The 18539-nt window shown below is 38.5% G+C and overlaps 1 protein-coding gene across 2 annotated transcripts in view; it reads left to right on the forward strand.

Moving 5' to 3' along the window:
* Positions 1-4916: 4916 nt before the first annotated feature.
* Positions 4917-18539, forward strand: part of lingo1.S (leucine rich repeat and Ig domain containing 1 S homeolog) — a 125570-nt gene continuing 111947 nt past the window's right edge. For both annotated transcript variants that reach the window (XM_041588360.1, XM_018255572.2), the window contains exon 1: positions 4917-5414. The gene's annotated coding sequence lies outside the window, so the exon portion shown is untranslated. The remainder of the gene's footprint in view (positions 5415-18539) is intronic.

An 18539-nucleotide genomic window follows, 5' to 3' on the forward strand; every position in this document is an offset into this window, starting at 1 on the left:
CTAGGACCAGCTTTAGTGCTCATCACAGTCTTGCAAGATAAGGATTTTACATCACTCCCTACATCATATAAATCATACCCGTAGAAGCATGATGATGAGATGTCTGGGGTATTACTGATGATGGATTTGGGGTCACAATGCATGGGGCCACTGTGTGTCATGAAATGCATCACAGCCACAGTGAGACTATACCATTAAATGCAGGGAAACAATAGCACAAGACAGTCAGGTGAATAGGAAGCATTACAGTGGAAGCCAGTAGAAAGTCGAAGAAGCAGGAACCAAAGTGGAGGTTTGTTGGTTCATTATGGTTCCAAACCCTATCTACCAAATATTATTATTAATTATATATTAACCCCCTCACACACACTTGCCAGTCTCCAGTACTAATAGTTTAAAGAAAACTGATAAAGCAGATTGTACTAAAGCACTCTGTCAGTGTCGGACTGGCCCGGCGGGATACCGGGAAAATACCCGGTGGGCCCCGACCCTAGTGGGCCCCCGCCGGGCCAGACCCCCTCTCCCAAACAGTTTTTTAAAAAAATAAATAAATAAAATTTCGGCGCATCGCAGCGCCGTTTGCGCATGCGCGCTGAGCGCCGTTTGCGCATGCGCGCCTAGCGCCATTTGCGTGATGCGCCGCCTAGGAAATTATGCCGAGCGGCGATTCGCCTAGGTAGCGGGGGCCAGAGGGGGGCCCTGGACACCAGTCCCGGTGGGCCCCGGGCCCCCCAGTCCGACCCTGCACTCTGTGCAGAAACAAGACTGTTAGGGGCAGATTTATAAGGGTCGAATTGAAAATTCAAAGTAAAATACTTCGAATTTCAAGCTATTTTTGTGCACTTCGACTAGGGAATATTGCAAATTCCATTTTCGAACGATTGAATACAGCCTGGTCACCCGCAGGAAAAACACTACGATTTTTTAAATAAATTCCGGTTGGTCTTTTTTAATTTGATTTTCAACGTTATGGGAGTTCAAAAAAAAACCTCCCATTTCTTCTAAATTCGACCCTTGATAAATCTGCCACAGAGGAGAAATAATAATGACTCTAATGTACATATCCTCAACAGAATAAATAAACCAGCACAACTAGATTGGAAATAGAATGAGATCCAACATTACAGTGAAAAGTGAGGCTGGACAAAACAGTAGGGATTGGCAAATTTGACCCTTTTCGTTTCACCAAAAATTCGCCGCCGGCGAAATGTCGCCGACGCCCACAAAATGTTATTGCGGGGCGAAATTATTTTGATGCGCGTCTTTTTTTTAACGCACAACGGCATACAAGTCCATGGGTGTATTTTTGCGTAGAAACAAGATGAAAAAATTCGTCCATCCCTAGACAAAAGGCTTTTGGCTGTGCACTAGAATGCCTAGAACATGCCAGTCCAACAGAACACTTGGCAGGATTTATTACAAATGCACCATCAGCAAATCTTATTATTGAGTAAATAGGAGTCTCTCAGCCAGAAGAGCCATAACAATCCCACATCCCATAACCATAATAATAAATTATGAGGGGTGGATTTAAGAGAACAAACTGAGAGACAGGCAAATGCATGACAATATAAAACAGTAGGGATGGGCGAATTTGACCCGTTTAGTTTGGCCAAAAATTTGGCACCAGCGAAATGTCGCCGACGTCCTTCAAAGTCTATGGAGGTCTAAAATATGTTGTTGCGCAGCAAATTTTTTTTTTTGACAACGCCATACTAGTCTATGGGTGTCATTTTTGCGGCTAAACAAGGTTGAAAAAATTCGCCCATCCCTATAAAGCAGGGATAGATAAGCATGAAATGCCTACCTAATGCAGGACAGTAGCTCAGGTGAGGAAGTATTCTGGGAATTGTAGTAGTGTTGGGAAGCTGAAGGTTGCCTGTCCTTGGTTAAATATTATTCCTATTTATAGTTAATAGTAAGGGAGAAGCTGGGAGTGAGGCAGGGTCTACACAGAAACATATGAATAGCTGAGCTGCAATCTTTTGTCTGATGGTATTCTTGAGGTGAGTGCCAAGATCGTGGGCAGGTCCGGACTGAGACTTAAAATAGGCCCTGGCATTTCAGGTACACAGAAGCACAATCAGCCCACACAGAGGCCCACCCACTAAATACTGACTTTCTATGGCACCTTAAAGCAGCCCTTCTGGCATTTGCCAGAACCCACAGATTGCCAGTCCGGGCCTGATCGTGGGTAGTGAATCTTGTGAGAGGAATATGTGTAGGAGGGCAGAGCAAGGAGATAAAAGTTGAGGAAAGATGTTTAGGGTTGGAGGACAGCAAAGAAATTAGACATGAAAGCTAGATCTAGACTGCTACAGAGACAACAGAGCTCTTGCAGAAAAGTATGCATTTGCTAAGGGCAAAAGGTCTGCTGTTATAAAGTTGGTTCTCCCAGTAGTGTTAATATTTGTGCAACCAGTTCTTGAGGTGTAATGTAAGTGGGAGTAATCACAGGCAGACTTGGGGAAATGAGAAGCTGTAAATATTAAATATCTAGAGCTCCTGCTAACCCAGAGAGCCAAATATTTATGATTTTGGGTACAGTCTACATTTGGGATGTGTAGGGTTAATGTTTTCAGTTAGAAGTTGGTGACTGGCACAGAAAGGAACAATTGAAAATAAAAAAAAGGAATACCTGCTAGAATAAAATCATATAACAAGTTACAAGAAATCACATACTGTTCTCAGTCTAATTGTGTTGTATGTTTATCTGGCATTATAATTGGCATTATAATGTATATTATAATTGGGTTTAAATAATGTTTACATGTTAGTAAACTCGATGTATAGTGAACCAAAATACAGAATATACCTTTATCGAGATATATAGGGGCAGATTTATCAAAGGTCGAAGTGAATTTGAGGGAATTTTCGAAGTTAAAAAATTCGAAATTCAAAGTTTTTTTTTGGATACTTCGACCATCGAATAGGATACTACAACTTCGACTTCAAATCAAAGTAAAATAGTTTGCATATTCAACCATTCGATAATCGAAGTACTGTCTCTTTAAAAAAAACTTTGACTTCAATACTTCGCCAAAATAAACCTGCCGAAGTGCAATGTTAGCCTATGGGGACCTTCTAGAGCGGTTTTCTAAGGTTTTTGAAGTCGAAGAAAAATAGTTTGATCGATGGATGAAATACTTTGAATCTTTTGATTGGAAAGATTTCATCGCTCGATCGAATGATTTTACTTCCCCGCTAAACGGACAAATTCCGGTGAAAAACTTTGACTTCGATATTTTCGAATTTTGAAGTATTTATCACTTCGAAATTCGACCCTTGATAAATCTGCCCCATAGTGTATGCAGCTACAACCTACCTGTCAGCTGGTCTAGGCCTGCAATCAGGTTTGGCTTTAGGCTAATTGAACCTATTGGCCCATATTGGACCCCTTATAATGACATACCTCCTAGGACCAGCTTTAGTGCTCATCACAGTCTTGCAAGATAAGGATTTTACATCACTCCCTACATCATATAAATCATACCCGTAGAAGCATGATGATGAGATGTCTGGGGTATTACTGATGATGGATTTGGGGTCACAATGCATGGGGCCACTGTGTGTCATGAAATGCATCACAGCCACAGTGAGACTATACCATTAAATGCAGGGAAACAATAGCACAAGACAGTCAGGTGAATAGGAAGCATTACAGTGGAAGCCAGTAGAAAGTCGAAGAAGCAGGAACCAAAGTGGAGGTTTGTTGGTTCATTATGGTTCCAAACCCTATCTACCAAATATTATTATTAATTATATATTAACCCCCTCACACACACTTGCCAGTCTCCAGTACTAATAGTTTAAAGAAAACTGATAAAGCAGATTGTACTAAAGCACTCTGTGCAGAAACAAGACTGTTAGGGGCAGATTTATAAGGGTCGAATTGAAAATTCAAAGTAAAATACTTCGAATTTCAAGCTATTTTTGTGCACTTCGACTAGGGAATATTGCAAATTCCATTTTCGAACGATTGAATACAGCCTGGTCACCCGCAGGAAAAACACTACGATTTTTTAAATAAATTCCGGTTGGTCTTTTTTAATTTGATTTTCAACGTTATGGGAGTTCAAAAAAAAACCTCCCATTTCTTCTAAATTCGACCCTTGATAAATCTGCCACAGAGGAGAAATAATAATGACTCTAATGTACATATCCTCAACAGAATAAATAAACCAGCACAACTAGATTGGAAATAGAATGAGATCCAACATTACAGTGAAAAGTGAGGCTGGACAAAACAGTAGGGATTGGCAAATTTGACCCTTTTCGTTTCACCAAAAATTCGCCGCCGGCGAAATGTCGCCGACGCCCACAAAATGTTATTGCGCGGCGAAATTATTTTGATGCGCGTCTTTTTTTTAACGCACAACGGCATACAAGTCCATGGGTGTATTTTTGCGTAGAAACAAGATGAAAAAATTCGTCCATCCCTAGACAAAAGGCTTTTGGCTGTGCACTAGAATGCCTAGAACATGCCAGTCCAACAGAACACTTGGCAGGATTTATTACAAATGCACCATCAGCAAATCTTATTATTGAGTAAATAGGAGTCTCTCAGCCAGAAGAGCCATAACAATCCCACATCCCATAACCATAATATATGGATTGTCCGGCAGCATCTAAGTAATGAAATTGCAAGAGAAGCACAGCTGGGCAACTAGACACTGCAAATCCAGAAGAGGGGGAGATTGTGACCTAGAATAGCAAATCCACACCCACAATGCATTGCTCAGGCAAGAAGGGGGCCCAGAATCCAGTGCAATCAAACAAGAACATTTTCAGATCTGCGAATGTCCAGTAAATACACAAAAAATTCCGATCAGAAAGCAAGGCGAATCATGATAACAATATGCTTCAGTGTTTGAATAAGAATCTATAAATGACGGGACTACATAGCCCATAATGCACAGGGCAATGGAAGGCAACATCTCTGCAGTTGCTGGGAGGGGCGGGCCAGTCTGCCAGATAGAAGATGAGATAAGGAGGGAGCAGAGCCTCTGAATCAGCATAGCATTGCTCGCAAGGGCACACAGACACGGCTTGTCTCACAGCATCACTAACGCCACATTTGTGTGAGGGAAAGACAGCGATTCATTTGGCATGGCAACCCCTTCACCATAAACCCCGCTTTATCGATCCCACCCTCATCCTCGCAAGGGGAGAAGCTTCTTTCTCATCTGGGGGCTCGCTGTCTGGAGAAAGGGGGGCAGTGACAGCTGGAGGGGGTGACAGGGAGCACGTACTCCCCCCGCACCAGGAGTGGTGTCGCCTGCTGGATTCCCTATTTACAAGAGGAGCGGGTTTTGGGTGTCTGCCATGGACTGGGGTGTCTCTGACTTTGCGGGTACGGAGGATGCAACTACTGAAGATAGGAGCGCTCCTATGTGATGCACACAGGAGATAAGGTGAGTGCGCTCTGGAGTCTTGTCATCTGCACTTGTACCTGGCTCCGGATAGCTCAGGCTGTACATGGGGTGTGTGTGCATGACTCTGCTTCCACTAACCTTTGTCTCCCTGTATCTGCACTCATAGCAAATCTGTGTTTCTCTTTTGATGGTGGGAGTTTTAATTGCACAACAGCCACAGGATTAACCAACCAACAGCCCAATATACTAGGCTTACACTTTATCATGCTGCTTCTTTCTGTCTGTGTTTTATGTTCTTTCATTCCTATCTTTGTTTATATTTTCACTTCCTTGTAAGAATTGTAACAATACATATTGAATAAAAATATCTAAGGCTTTTCTCTTGTACACATAATTATCCAGTTCATCTTTAGTAAATGCGTTTGGCACTAAATACTCGGCTAAAGATGAACCCTGGATGTATATACAGTATAGTGCCGGCCCTGTACATATTGCTTCAGTGTGAATCCTGTGTTCCCATATATCACGGTGCTGTTTTGCGCAGTATCTTAATGCCTGACACACAAATTGGTACTAGGGAGATTCCTGTGTGTTTGTATAAAATTGAGAGGGAGACTGTGTATTCATAAACAATTGCTATGTGACATGGCATTCAGCAGTACTTGTTTTTATATTGTGCTGGCTCCGTCCTGTATTCATATTCACTAGGCTATTTATTTCATTGTACCGTTATTTAAGGAAATCGGTTGACATCCATAAGAAGTGGTTTTTAAATAACATGTCAGTGTAGATTTTATTCGTTGTTTTAGAACTGGGGGAACTACAAAGATAAGACTATGATGACACTCACAACTCTTCTGCACATGTTCCCCAAAAAGTGGTGTGTAGACAATCTGGGATGAAATGCAAATGTGTGGGCGGTTAGTCAGAAGAGTTATTTTAGTTATATTATATAAGCAAAACTGGGCAAACCCCTGGAGTATTGTATGCAAGGTTCCTAAAATATCACTAATTTTTTTCTCTCACTTTATGAAATATTTAGAGTAACTTCAACCCTATACATCATATGACATGAGGGCTCATATACGTATGAAAGCTAAAGTATTTGTGGCTATGCACCCTCTGTAATACCTTGTGGAACTGTTAGTTCCAGGATCCCCCTAGTAGTTGATTGTGGCAACACATGCCCCTGATTTACTGAGGTCCAATAAGTTATACCCTAACACCATTATTATTGCCACATGCTTAAAGGGACACCATTCACACAAACAAATGCATTAAGAAAAATATATGCTGCAACTTGCACTCTTTGTAAAAAAGCCAATTCTAATTTGGGGTATTGGTGAGTAGGGTGCAAGTTGCAGCACACCCTTAAGCAAATGCTCACTATTACAGGGAAAACAGCTTCATTGTGGTTAGAAAAACAACAACGATTTTTGTAAATTTTGGGCTTTGGAAAGAGTGCTACTTTGGTTAAAGACTTTGATTTTCTATAATCCTATCTACTAGTATCAAAACCTCTCCAAAAATGAGGCAACACAAGTCAAAGGGTGCCTTCAGTTTGTGATCTAAAGGAAAACAGTGAGACCATCCATTTGTGGGTAGTTCAAAGAATTCTTTTTTGACCATCACACTTAATGGCTTTCACATAAGAAACAACTGGCAGTGTGAATAAACACGAGGAGGCATCATTACCAATTGCACCTAATTATCATAGCATAAGTTAAAATTAATGATATGGATGAAGGAGGAAATTAAGATTTACACTCATTTCCTGACATCAGCGCTGTCCAACAATTGACATGTCATGGTCATGGGACAATAATATCCTGTCTGGGGGCAAGATAAAAATCAAATGTTGACTCTATATTATGGATGCTATGGAATCATTTGAAAGGCTTGGGGTGTATCGTGTCCTCCAGTTAAATATTTCTGCCTTCCAAAAAACGTTCTTAAATTTTCCATCCAACAGATTTATGTGATGAAATCCATTAAGGCCTCATGAAGATCAGGAAAATTTATGTGAGATCAGTTAGAGCATTTGTTTGCATGCTAAATGCGACTTACAGGGGCACACAGGCACAGTCTAACTGATGAAATTAGAAGCAAATATAAGGGGATATTGAAAATATTTCCCTGTTGTATGAAATCTGAGGTTCAGAATGAATTCAGTATTCTTTCAGTGTCAGTACTGTCACTCACAATATACTGTATTTAATAAACATGCATAATAGACGGTTAATTTTCAAAGAGGTTCAGCGTAGTGTCACACCTTTTGTGCGTGGCTTCTGTTATGCTATGTTGCACTTGTGTGTCCAGTAGGCCTTTCTTGGACAGAACACATTTAACACCATTCTAAGGTTCAAAGTGAGATTTTTACTCAAACCTACTCCATGGACTGACAACCCTAGAGTTACCCATTGCTATAATAGGTAGTAAAGTATATATTTAGTTCGTCCATTGCTGGTTTAATAACTATCCTGCAGGAGGAAAAGTGGTCACTATTTTCACTACTGTTAGGGGCACATTTACTTAGCTCGAGTGAAGGATTAGAAGAATAAATACTTCGAAGTTCTATGACCTTCAGCCTCGTGTTTTTATATGGTCATGAAACTCCTCGGTAACTTATAATATCCTTATATTTTACAAGAGGGGGTACTTTATTCACTATATATTTTTTAAAAAAATGACTATAAATGAAAATACCTAATTCCCAAACACATTTCAAAGTGTGTAGAATGTGTGTTTGATTGTGTTGTTAATGTCACTTTTAATGTTTTTGTTCCTTTAGTTTCCCAGTGGTGCAGACCAGATAAATGAGCCAGGATGCTAAAGTTAATGCATTTCCTTGTGATGGTGACAGACATGTTTAAGAGGCCTGGTGAAGAATGATGCTTTAGTATAGCCTGTATTTTTCTAATCTTTCCTCTTGGCCTTGGTCCATTACCTTACAGCTTTGTACTATCATGATATTTCTCAGTCCCTGTCTACAGTCACCTTTTCTGTCAATTTCCTTTTTTAACTGTTTATTCATACATCTTTTATGCTTTTCTACTTGTCCCCATCGCCCATCTGCTCCCTTTCCTATTTGTCATCTATTCCTCTACTAAATTACTCATAGGGGCACATTTACTAAAGGGAGAATTGTGTTTTTTATGGCAAAATTCACCAAAGTGACAATTCACACCAAATTTGTCAATTTACTAAAAGGCGAAGAAGACAACATGCTAACGAAAAAGCTCAGCACTTGAGAACTTTTGCACCGTTAACCAGGCTAATTTTCACTCACTCACTTTCATTCTTCCTGGCGATATGTTAAGATGAAGCTACATCCATATCATCACTATTTCAGTGACATCATATCTTGTTTTTAAAAAATGTCCTAAAAAAGAAAGAAGCTGGTGTTTGTTTTCATATTTTAATGTGGGATTATGTTTAAAAGTTGTAACTGTTAAATATATGTTATTTACACTTTTTGAAGCTCATACCAAATTGGTTTTAGGGTGGGCTGATTTTTAAGACATTAGAGAATCTCTTTTGTTTTTATTTTGCTTCCTTGGACATTTGTTATAATAAGTGGGCATTTCTAGCAATTTCACCAACACTAATAAAGTCATACATATGACATGTATGTACCAGCCATATTTAAATTGACTTAGCGTAAGTATGTTAACAAAGTTTCCTTAGTAAGAAAGTAACGCTAGAAAATTTGCTAATAAGGTTTCATAAAGCAAACCCTCACTCATCTCCAACACAGTCTCTAGGTTAACATTGTCACTTCCCTCTTAATCCCTCTCTCTGTTACAAGCCTCTCTCTCTCTCTCTCTCTTTGCCACTGTCCTGCCCTAATAATACCCTCTGTGCCATGTCCTCCAGTTTAATGAACTCCAGAAATGATTCTCCAGAAATGCTAACTTCCATCCGCTAAACTCTCTTTCTTAGTCCTTCTTTAGTTTTCTTACTTTCTCCTAGTTACATTAACATGACTTGTAATTCTAGATACAGAATTGACTTTCCATTCACTTATGCTGTTCCAGCTATTTTTCTTCTTCCTCTCTTGCTTTGATTCTAAACATAAAATATTGTATTCGGCAGGTAGACTCTTTTATGTATGGGAAAGTTATTACCTGACATCATCTAAAAACCATTGCGGTCTATAGGGAAATTTGTAGATTAGAAAACAGCATGGGCCACATGTTGTTCTCTGGGGGCTTTTTTCAGCAGTCTTAAATCAAGTTAATTGAGGATTTGAGGGGTAAAATCCAGAAATAGAGCAGGAATTCTATTATGTTGCCCATTAACCTTCTTTCTGTAAATAATCCAATTACAATCAGCCTAATTTCTCCCTAATTTCCATTTTTCAACTTTGGCATTGTGTATCTTATCTGCTCTGTTAAATTCTCTAGAAAAAAAGTACCAATCTGGTAGCTAGGGTCCAAATTACCTAGCAACCATGCATTGATTTGAATTAGAGACTGGAATATGAGTAGTCCTGAATAGAAAGATGAGTAATAAAAAATAACAATACATTTTTAGCCTTATATTTGTAGCCTTTGTAGCCTTACAGAGCATTTGTTTTTTTAGAAGGGGTCAGTGACGCCCATTTGAAATCTGCAAAGAGTCAGAAGAAAAAGGCAAATACCTGTAAAACTATAACAAATAAATAATGAAACCCAATTGAAAAGTTGCTTAGATTTGGTCATTCTATCACATACTAAAAGTTATTAGAGGTTATTATACCTCTTTAACCATTTAATTGTGTAGCCAGGGCATGGGGATGGACATGAGGTCCCCCATTCTGGTGCACAAACAAGATTCTGAGATGATGCAAGGCTTGCCTTAATAACAGTGTCCACAAAATGGCTCCTGCCTGCTTTGTATAACTATGAATTCCCAGACTAAAGGAAACAAGATTCAAATAATTTATATAGTGTAATTAAAGTTCTTTTTGCCTGACTAATTTGATAAAATAGGATTTTGAAAAAAATTTTTGGGGTGACAGGTCCCCTTTAAAGTGGCCATACAAAGTAATGTAGATCCTAGCAAGATCACCAAATGAGCAAAGCTTACAGAGATTCTTAAGAAAAGGACCACATCAATGTGCCAAATACCAGCACTTTTTGTAGGTTTGACTAAATTATTAGCATTCAACTGAATTAAATTCTAACCTTTCAGTTGTGCGTGGCTAACTGAAATGGAACAATATTTTTTATGCAATATTTACAGTTTTCTTTTAAACATGTACTTGAGGTTTGAATTCCATTTACCATGTGGCATAATATTTTGTGGAGGATACGGGAATGGGCAAATCTAAAATCGTGGTTTAATCGCATCACTATAATGAAGTATAGTTTAGCCCTAAATAAATTATATTCCAGGAATACTAATAAAGAGCAGTGCCCCAGTAGTTGTTTGGTCCTCACTGCCTAATATTAAAGGGGACCTGTCACCCAAAAAAATTATTCAATATCCTATTTTATCACATTAGTCAAGCAAAATGAACCTTAATTACACTATATAAATTATTTGAATCTTGTTTCCTTCAGTCTGGGAATTAATAATTACAGCGAGCAGGCAGGAGCCTGAAAACATGTTTTTTTCAAAACGCATCAGTTAATAGTGCTACTCCAGCAGAATTCTGCACTGAAATGCCCAGGGCATAGAGGAGGGGCAGACAATATTTGATTGACAGCTGAGATGTTTAAATGAGCTTACAACAGCTATGAATGCTTTAATAAAAAATAGAAATTGAATTTCATGTTTAATTTGAAAAGGACTTTTATTATACAGACGTTTGTGTCTGGGTGAGAGGTCCACTTTAAGGTCATACTTTAAATTAAATGATAAAGAAAGGGCTGAGACCCTTGGCTGAGGTGCTTAACTATAAACCACAAAAAAACTATTTTAATTATTACATCAGCTACTTGTAGCCTAGGTTCAGTCACCTTATGTCTCTGTGGCTAGAGCACCAGTAGCTAGTTTGTGAGCTCTATAAAATTGGTAAATGCAGAATGGAGTCTGATTCGCAATAACTGTACCATTGTCTTATAGCAGTAAAGGTATGAGTCCTGTTATCCAGAATGCTTGGGACCTGGGCCTTTCCAGATAATGGATCTTTCTGTAATTTTTGATCTTCATACCTTAAGTCTGCTAGAAAATCATGTAAACATTAAATAAACCCAATAGGCTGCTTTTTATTCCCATAAAGATTAATTCTATCTTAGTTTGGATCAAGTACAAGATACTCATTTATTATTACAGAGAAAAAGGAAATACTTTTTAAAAATGTAGATTATTTGGATAAAATGGTGTCTATGGGAGATTTTCATTCCATAACTCTGAGCTTTTCTGTATAATGGGTTTCCGTATAACCGATCCCATACCTGTATTTATCATTATCATGCTAGTGATTCTTACCATAGTGATACCAATTTTAATTACCTCTTTACCACCACGATGACTCCATTTTCATTTCACTCCATTTTCCCTAACAGATACCTTCCCCCTGGTACAAAAGTAATATAATCATTTTCCTCAGTTCTATGGGGGCATCTTGCTGTGTACTGCTGTGAAACTCCATCCCAACATCTTACTCTTTCAGAATACCACAGTGGTCTCTAACTCATCTCTTCTATTTGGATGATACTTCCCTGCAATAAATAATGACTGAAAATCACTCCCATCCCAGTGACAATCATGTTTGCTTATTAAGCATATTAATACTCCATCAATAACATACTTTTTGTTTTTCATATTCTATATCTGAACAATCATATTATAATACCTCCATATTTATATGAATTATGTCACACATGATTTTCTTACTTTATTTCTGTTCCTACCTATATAATATGTGAGTTTGCACATTGTCTGCATCTTCTAAATAGCTCAAATTTTTATCATAATATTTGTAACAAAGTCAAATAATGCATCAAAAATGTTAAAGGGGAATTAATAGGCAAAGATTGTTCTCAGTGCAAAAATGTACACACCTTCACAGCCTGCAGAATTTAGGCCAAGGACTTTTGCAGTAGATGTTAGCTGCTTTCTATAACACAGTATAAAAAAAAAAGTACCGTAATTGTAACTGACAATAGCTGATATGTGACCTATGTGAGCGGCAAAATATCGGCCCCTCTTTTATAGTGAGTAAAATCCGATGTACCTGGGCTTTGTTTTATCTCAACCATAGGGACATAGGTTGAGTAGGTATTTTGCTTGTCACATTGGCCTGCGACCATTGAAAATAAATCTGTGGCTTACCCAAGGAGTGATGTTGGGAGTGAACATCAGCTTCTACCAGAAATATGATATACAATGGAAAAAGGAACATTTAATGAAATAAGGTGGTATGCAGATTTTCATTATAGTCAATTCAAATGGAACGACTGGATTCCACTTGAAAGTCCACATTTGCCATAAGCCTTTTGATTTTTTTTTACCTAAAGGGGGAATTTACAATTAACCCAACTTCCTATATCATGTATACACATTTATTCTTAGATAATTGCCAATTGGTCTTCATGTTTTAATTTTTGGTGGTTTTTGAACTGAAAGTATTTGCTTCTTTAGTCTGTTTCTATACATTTAAAATGTGTTTTAGTGTCACTGACCATAGCAACCAGAAAGTTGGGCAATGGTGAGACTAGAAAAGAACCATTAAAGAACTGATACTTGTTAATTCAACTTGACCTGCTATATATTTCTCTAAGGGCTGCCCCCTGATTACCTGATTACTGACTATTCTTCTGGATTCTTATTCTGTACTGTGCTGACTGATTGGTATTTAACCCCATCCTGTTCCATGGCTAAGCTTCCTCTTTCCCTGTAACTCCTGTCACACATTCCGGCTCCTTTGCTTGCCCAGAACCCTATTCAGTTAAATTTGACAGTACAGGAATAATGTAAGTAGCAGCAGTAAATCTGGTTACCCCTTGGACTTGGGACTAGCACCATAGCATGTTGTATCAAATTCTGCATGTACCAATTCTTTGGAAGGTACAGCACCTTTACGATAACAGAAAAATATAGAGACATTTTGTAGTATACCGTAGATCATTTTATAAAAGGAATTACAAATAGCTCATACTGGCAACCTAACTCGGTTACATGTCGCCAGTCAATGATAATCCTGGAGCTACTTGCACATCTGGTTCTCAAAATAGTGGGGGTCATTTATACTCAATCCAAGAAGGTCACTGTGATGTATATATGGATCCTTGCAGGCCTTCCAATATATTGTCTTTTACAACTTTAAGCTGTCCTAAACATTGCCACTAAACTTATTCATCTGTTTCACCATTCCATGTTAGCTGCTCCCCAATTCAAATCCCTTTTCTGGATTTCAATCTCCTCCTTATTTATAGATTTATAGGTAGCGCACACATATCTGTTTGTAATTTGGATCAATGTACCTTAAAAAATCATTTAACATATTTAAAACTATAGTTGTGTTTCTGAAGCAAATACACTGTTTTACTACTGCTACTACCCTTGCTGTACTTATCATTTGTGTGTTGGTGCAACCAAATATGCTAGAGGGAGGATGCAGGAGTATTTGGTTACCCCTATGTATCTCCCTCATGCATACTGTGATTAGAAGATGATGGTTTAGAGGGATGGTTTCCTAGCAACAGCAATTTTTTTGCCTGGTTGTTATTATGGAAGTAATTTAGTTCCGGTCCATGTTAAAAGCAACAGCAGCGCACACAGCTATAGAGTACTACCCTCTGGTAAGAACATCTATCCCCAGCCCTCACATTAATCATTAGTTAATCTTGCTATAAAAAAGCTGCAATAATAAGATGCATCAGCCTGAAGAGCCTATTTCTAATGAAGCAACTTCTTGCCTCTTGATCCCTGGGCCTGTTAAAATGGGTCTCAGGTAATTCTTGCTTCAGGGATGAGTGAGGAGGAGAAATAATGACCTAGCTTTTGTCTCATTGTTTGTGGCTTTCATTCTCTATCTATCTTTGTCCTTTTTCTCCCTCGTTTTGTATTTTGTAACAAACAAGCACCATGGATACTAAACTGTTTCGAGCAAACACTACAGAAAAGAGGTTAAGATCCTAATTATGGGAAGGCCATCTCCCATTGATTCCATTTTAATCAAATAATTCACATTATTACAAATGATTTCCTTTTTCTCTGTAATAATAAAACAGTACCTTGTACTTGATCCCAACTAAGATATAATTAATCCTTTTTGGAGCCACAACAAATCCTTTAAGGCAGTGATCCCCAACCAGTAGCTCGCGAGCAACATGTTGCTCTCCAACCTCTTGGATGTTGCTCCCAGTGGCCTCAAAGCAGATGATTATTTTTGAATTCCAGGCTTGGAGGCAAGTTTTATTGCATTAAAACCAGGTGTACTGCCAAACAGAGCCTCAATGTAGGTTGACAATCCACATAGGGGCTACTAAATGACCAATCACAGCCCTTATTTGGAACTCCAGGAACATTTTTCATGCTAGTGTTGCTCCCCAACTCCTTTTACTAATGAATGTTGCTCACGGGTTGTAAAGGTTGGGGATCCCTGCTTTAAGGTTTATTTAATGTTTGAAGTATATTTTAGCAGACTTAAGGTATGGAGAGCCAAATTACGGAAAGACTCATTATCTGGAAAATCTGTGTTCCCAAGCATCCTGGATAACAGGTCCCATACCCATATGTGTTTTCTTTCACATTTTTCTATGGACTTGCTCAGAGAAGTGCTATCCTATTACTGGTTTCTCTATCTTCTGTGCATTCATGGCCCCTTGGCCTCATCCCTGTTTTTCATTGTTGCCCGATGCTTTATGTTCATCATTCTGGATGCATGCTGACCTTGTGTAGTCCATCAGTTTATTTTTCAATTCCACTATCCTCCCAATCTCTCCTTGCATTTCTCTCCCTCCTGTCCAGTTTCTCCTATTCATTTGTCTTAAATCCACTCTTTGTTCTCCGTAGCAGCATTTCACACAAATTTATCTCTGCCCATTCCTTCCCTCCATCTTGCTCTTGCATTTGTTCCTTTTCTCTTTCCCATCATATCTGTTCCCTGAATCCAGACATTACATTCTGTGTTCATTCTTTTTTTTTTACATTCTTTTCTTCTGCATGTTTGAGCCCTTCACTCTTGCTCATTCTTTCCAATCTGTCACAATTGCAAAACATCTTCCAAATCTTCCACTGCCAAAAATGGATTTACTGAATTACAGTGGCCACCAGGTAGTGAAAGCGTTGAGGTAAAGCACCCCCTTCTCCTTTTCTCCATCCTTCCTCACCCCTCCTCTGCTTTGTGTGCCCAACAGAGAGAATTAGCAATCACATCTGTATGTGCTAATGGAAAGACATGGAAAAGACAGGCAGAGTAAGCGACATGGGGAGGGAGAAAATGATGATAAGGAGAAAGATAGAGACTGTGCATGCTGCTAGGTGAGGCAGAGCAGGTATAAGAAGAGTATAAATAGCAGTATTCCCTTTGGGAACCTTCCCTCTTGCAGAAGATTTGGGCTCAAGGCCAGTCCGCCTCTCCTCCCCCGCTTCAACCTTAACCGTTTGACAGCTAGAGGATTCAGATACTGTTCTACCAAGTAGCTTGCTGTGCATAAAACATTTAACCTGTTAATTTTTAGGTACATATGGTGCTGTTTTAGCATCCTTTCTCCATAATCCTTATTTACAGTTCTGCTGTAGACAATTTCTGAACACATCACATAGCAGTTATGGAGTGCAGTTTGGAGATGATACTTCACTTTCCCTCATCCATTATAGAACATGTATCACATGGGCTTGTGTAAATCATCTGTATGTGTCATAATCATGATTGCTTTGCATCTGTGCCTAAACTTTATGTTGTGTGTCGTGGCTATGGGAGCTCTCACATGTTAGGGTGCTGAACCAGCCTAGGTGCACAAGCAAAGATGGTTACACATTTATACAAGTGTAGTGATCAAACTTAGAGGTGAAAGGCCAATCCCTGATTAAGTAGATTTTGAGCTACATTTTTGGCTATAAAATATGCATAATGGCTTTACACTTTTAAATATAAATAGCACTATTAACCCAGTGCAGCTGTGGTGGTCAGTTAAAAATCACTGCAGCCAAAATAGTACTGATATCCCATAAACATATAGGCACTGTGATTCTAAACATCTCTTCTGGCTGGCTGAGGATGATGGGATTAGCAAGTCGACAGGGACAGCTCTGAACACTTAGTCTCAGTATATCTTAATTATCTTAATTCTTGTCATTCCTCTGCCTATGTCACTCCATTCCTCTTCTTACCTTATCCAGTTTATCACATTGCTCATGAATCCTCGGTGTGTCCCCCGATAAACATTCTGCTCTCCCTTACTCCATTTACTTCTCTGGTTTCCCCTAGCCCTTTATCATTTCTTTCACCCTCCTCACAGAGGTTACTTTGATAATTTTTGTGTTGGAGGCTGGAGTACTGCCCTACTCCAGCTTATTTTCTTTGGACAGGAGGTTGGGGGGTTGACAGCACAGACACCTGTCATATCTAAACTAACGTCTGGGCACCAAGGTCAACCTCAAGGTCAAACACAGACCTGCTAAACTGTCTAGTCATAAAGGTCTGCTTATTGCTTATTAAATTTACTTTTCTTAATGTTCTTGTTTCTGCACTGTCACTGCACCTAGTATATCAGAAAAGTGAAAGTGCTTATGTTTGAGAACATTTGGTTACAAAATCAAAAGTAATTGTAACTGTAAATATAAATGTTCAGTTGCAGCTGTACTTTATTCCCACTTGAGCAGGAAATGACCAGAAATATATCCATCTATTTTTCTGCTTCCAATGCCAATCTCTGGGTTCCAAAATTAATCCTGCAGCCCTTTCCTGAGACTAGATATATATGCATTGATATTCTGATATTTTGCTGGGTATTTATTGTTATATTCTAGCCAGCATTGTTGCTTTGCCTTGGAGCACACAAGTGAAGTAGCTTACCTTCCAATAGGTAAATAAATAGTGAATAAAGTACCCCCTCTTGTAAAGTATAAGGATAAGTTACAGAGGAGTTTCAACACCATATTAAAACACAATGCCGAAGGTGAGTGTTTTTATACAGGTCATGGAACTCCGAGGTAACTTCTAATATCCTCATATTTTGCAACTGCGGGTACTTTATTTATTATAATACACAAGTTTCAGTGACAGAAATGACATCAGAACTCACCGTTTATAAGGATATAATTTACAAGATATTCATGGCTTTTGTGCGTTATCTATATATATATATATATATATCGGAATTGGAGTATCCTTGCTCCCTCAAATATTCTGGAATGTGACCTACTGTTTTTCTATGATATATATATATATATATATATATATATATATATATATATATATATATATATATAGACAAATACAAGATTCCTCTGCACTCAACCCATTATCAATATATTTAAGACAGAGACATTTTGTGCATACTGCTACTGAAAAATGCCTTACCCTTTAAACAAAACAGGGATTGTTTGTCCATATATTGCAATATATTTAAGCTGGCCAACTACGTCAAAGTCATCCCATATCTGGCCAGTCCTATGCTCAATTTTCATCTGATTCATTAAGAATTCTATGGTTTAATTATACATTTTATAAAAGGGACGAATACGTTTTACCTGCAACTTACTAGCTGCTTTCAAAGTAAAACTCCCAAACTTGGCTGCCCTTTTATTAGACACCAGTGGGATCACCTGACTATAGTTGGAGGGGGTGGGAGCTACAACATAGAGCTGGTCACTGCTCTTGTAGAACTATAACAAACAAGGGAAAGTTGTGCTCACCACTAGTTTTTATATATATATATATATTTATACAGTCCCAGAGGTGCACACCATTTACAGGATAGAGTACCTGGGTGCCCTAGCCAGCAGTGTAAATGTATAGGTGAAGAATGGCGGCACTCACAGGATTTTCAGGCAAATAAAACAAAAACTTTTTATTTAACTAAATAAAAAGTTTTTCTTTATTTCGCTTGAAAATCCTGTGAGTGCAGCCATTCTTCACCTATATATATATATATATATATATATATATATATATATATATATATATATATATATACTGGGTAGCTGGTGCACACGGCAAAAGATCCAATGCCCGTGTGCTGGTTTACAACAATCACATAGTCCGCTCAAAAAAACCGCATCAAC

The sequence above is a fragment of the Xenopus laevis genome, chromosome 3S (assembly GCF_017654675.1).
Source record: "Xenopus laevis strain J_2021 chromosome 3S, Xenopus_laevis_v10.1, whole genome shotgun sequence".
Taxonomy (NCBI): domain Eukaryota; kingdom Metazoa; phylum Chordata; class Amphibia; order Anura; family Pipidae; genus Xenopus; species Xenopus laevis.